The 3,697-nt window shown below is 29.2% G+C and overlaps 1 long non-coding RNA gene across 1 annotated transcript; it reads left to right on the top strand.

The window, feature by feature from the left end:
• The first annotated feature begins 2,046 nt into the window (after window positions 1–2,046).
• LOC113293842 lies at window positions 2,047–3,351 on the top strand. Its single transcript, XR_003332607.1, has 2 exons — window positions 2,047–3,058; window positions 3,152–3,351. It is a non-coding gene; the product is annotated as an uncharacterized LOC113293842 (long non-coding RNA).
• Window positions 3,352–3,697: the final 346 nt, after the last annotated feature.

The raw sequence follows: 3,697 nt of genomic DNA, 5'->3' as shown, positions 1-3,697 counted from the left end.
GATCAGAATCAACAAACTTCAAGTTTGTTAATTCCGTAGGAACTGCTCTAAGGAAGTAATGGAAATGGTTAAAGAAAATACAAAAACAGCTTAAGCGGCACAACTGCTACTGCCAAGAAAGAAATAAAGAAAGAAGAAAAAAAAAAAAAAAAACAAGCCGAACCCAAAAGCTGCTTAATGAATTACAACCTCCCATTTATGCAAAACCATGTTCAGGATAATGCCTTCAAAGATGTTTGTACACACACATCAATAGTAAATGAAAGACTTCACACTGTCCTTCGTATTCTCCATTGAACTGTGATTTCCATTAAAAACCCTTGCATTTCTCTATAGCCATACTGTCCACCAAATTGCAAAGGGAATTATGTCCCATATATTTTGATATTCAAATTCAGATTTTTACCTTTTTTTCTTCTCCATTTCCAGATAGTATCTCTTACATTGTTCTGAAACACCCATTGCAAATTATAACCTCCCCAAAAATTGTTCCATATTTCTCTTGTTATTTCACAATGCAGAAATAGATGATGGTTTGTTTCTGCATTCTTCTTGCAAAGTAAGCATCCATTCACAGTAAAAGAGTTCCTCAGACTATCCATTGTTGGTGCAGCATTGTAACAAAGAGACCAAACAAAAAAAGTTACCTTTTGTGGTATTTTTGGTAATGCACTTTCAAAGCTTTTATATATATAGTACTTCCAAAAAGCACTTTAATATTAGTAATTATTTTTTTAAAAGCACTTTTATATGGTTTGGTAATGCTTTTATTTTTCTAAAAGCACTTTCAAAAATTATACATAGTAATTATATTTAACATTAGTGTTTGGTAAAATATTTTCAAAGCACTTTCAAAATTCCCCAATTTTAAAAGCCGGGGAGGATGAGCTTTTAAAAGCTACAAAAGCATAAGCTTTGGTCCCACCAAAATTTAATGTTTGATTTATTCTTTTTGTCTCTATTGTATTTTGTAAATGACAAAAATTACCCTTAAATATATATAAAGAAATTTTTTATTTCTTTAAATATTATTATATTTTATTTTCAAACTATTTTATGATACCTTTTCATTCAATTTTTCAAAAATAAAAATAAAAACAAATATTAAATAATTAGTTAATTTTAGATTGATTTTTTGTTTGAAAGTTTTATATATATATATATATTAAAAAGTGGTTAAGTAAAATATTTTTTTTAACAATCATATAATAATAATAACAATTAGCAAATTTAATACTTTATATATTTATATTTAATAGTAAAAAAATTAATTATTTTTAAACCCCAAAAAATTGAATAAAACTATTTTGAGAGATATGTCTGTTTTTGTCATTTGCCATAACAACAATGGTTGAATCTGATATTTTGCCAAACACACCTTGATTGCTTTTTTAATCAGCTTTAACCTTAATTAATATTTTACCAAACGTCTAACTGCTTTTTTCTCACAGCACAACACAACAACGCACAACAGAAAAGTGATTTTACAAAAGCCGTAGTAATACCAAACTAAGCCTTAGCCGGGGGAGAGGATCTTTTAAAAGCTCTAAAAGCATAAGTTTTGGTCCCACCTTATTTTAATGCATGATTTTTTTATATCCCTACTATATTGGGAAATTATTTGTAGCCCAATTATTATTTTTTATATATCAAAAACCTTCATTAAAATTCCATATATAATGAACCCATAACTATTTTTAAATAACTTGTTTACAAGAATAACCTTTGACCTAAATTAATTTCACTATAAAAATAAAACCAAAAAAATGTGAAAAATAGTGATTAATCAATCTTAATCCCTAAAAAAACGTCTCAAAAAAAAAGACCTAAACTAACTCGCTAAAATAACTCATTTTTATCCTTTTTTTTTGTTGATTTGACCAATCTCCCTAGAAAAGCTCCCTAAACTAATTCCCTAAAATAACTCCAATAAATCTAAAATATTTTGTAGCTGACGTAAAAAGGAAGAAAAAAATTCAATTATCATCAAAAAAAAATTTAGGAGAAAAGAAATTCAATTATCCCCTGCCTTGATTAGGAGAATTCTAACTTTCATTGATGCGATTGGTGAAAATACTAGTTTTCACGACGTTTTGGATTAGGAGAATTCTAATTTTCACTGGTGCGATTTGTGAAAATAAGAGTTTTCACGGCCTTTTGGTGAAATTCCAATTTTCACGTGTAATAACGCCATGAAGAAATTTGTTTGTAAAAACTCTAGTTTTCAATGAGTAATCATCAGTGATAATCACCATTTTCATGTCAAATAATCGGTTGCGCCTCGCAAAAATCTCGATTTGTATTTTGGTTTGCAATTATCGTGCACAGTAATGTAATCATCTTTTTTCTTTATAGGAACAATTACATTTAAATCATCATTAGCCTAATTAAAAATTAGGGACATACCAAAAGTATAAGTTACACAGTGAACAATGAAATTCCTTACTACAAAAACAAGTCCTATTAGTGAGGGTTTTTTTGTAAGGGCGTTACAAATAGTGACTATTTGTGAGGGTTTTTGACCAACCGTGGGAAATAGTAGGTTTAGTCAAAGGAACAATTTTCTTTTGTCAGTTTCGTGTTTCCGACGGTGTAAAAAACAATCCAGGCAGAAATAATGGCTACGGTTGCCCAGCTGTAATAGTTTGAGAATTGGCTCCACTTTTTTTTTTTTGCACTCCTGCACTTATTTCACCAAATTTTAACTAAAAGAAAAAAAAATCTTTTTTTTATTCTATTTTTGAGCCTTATCTTTTATCTTCTAAAAATATCTGGTCATTTAATCAGTTTCTTCTCTTATTGTTTTCCATTTTTCTCCGCCGCTGAAGAACTTCTAGGTTTTCTCTCGCCTCTTCTCTTCCATGTTACCTTCTCTCGTCTCTTCTCTTATCTCCTCCATATAATTTTCGTTATCATCTCGTCCTACTGTTTTCGATCTGTTCTTCCATTAACAGATTTGTTCTCTAAACAAATGTAATTTCCTAAATGTTAATTTTAGTTGCTTTTGTTTGCAGCAATAGAAGGATGAAGCTCTGAGTAATTGTAGGAGACTATTAAGGTGAAATTCGAACCTTATAAAGGAGAATCCATTAATGGGTTTGATTTTATTTTGCGAATTATTAATTTTAATCACTGGTTTCTCTTTTTGTAGGAACTAAAAGAGGAAACTTTGAGGAACCAGGAGTCTATTAAGGTGAAAATTTGATTCTAAGGTTTAATTTTTTTTTAATTTCTAGTTTTTCTTTTTGTTACTTCTTTTTTCTTTTTTATGCATGATCTAAAGGAAGAAGCTTTACCTACAAGAGTATTTTAAGGTGAAGATTTTGATTGAAAAGAAATTTAATTTAATTATTTTAGTTTTCAAATTTCAGTTTCTTTGATTTCCTTTTGATTGAAGTTTTGTCTTCCTTTGTGTTGATGGAATTTGATGTCCTTTCTGTAGTTTCTTGTAATTTCTTTTGTTAGAAGGGGGTTTGGGTTCATTCGTGCTTTATTTCTTCTGTAAGTCTGTAGCTTAGTTTGTTATTAGCATGGAAATTTGAGTCTACCAGTTGTATTTTGTCTATAGGTACATTACAGTTTTTTGAAGTGTTTATGGCTTTCAAGAGTCTGATACTTTGAAGTGTTTATGGCTTGATAATAGATCTAGGGATAACTCAAGTAGGGGTGAACTATTGAGGTTTATGACTAATAGTTT

The sequence above is a fragment of the Papaver somniferum genome, chromosome 7, assembly GCF_003573695.1.
Source record: "Papaver somniferum cultivar HN1 chromosome 7, ASM357369v1, whole genome shotgun sequence".
NCBI lineage: Eukaryota > Viridiplantae > Streptophyta > Magnoliopsida > Ranunculales > Papaveraceae > Papaver > Papaver somniferum.
This window is presented reverse-complemented; position numbering and strand designations above follow the sequence as displayed.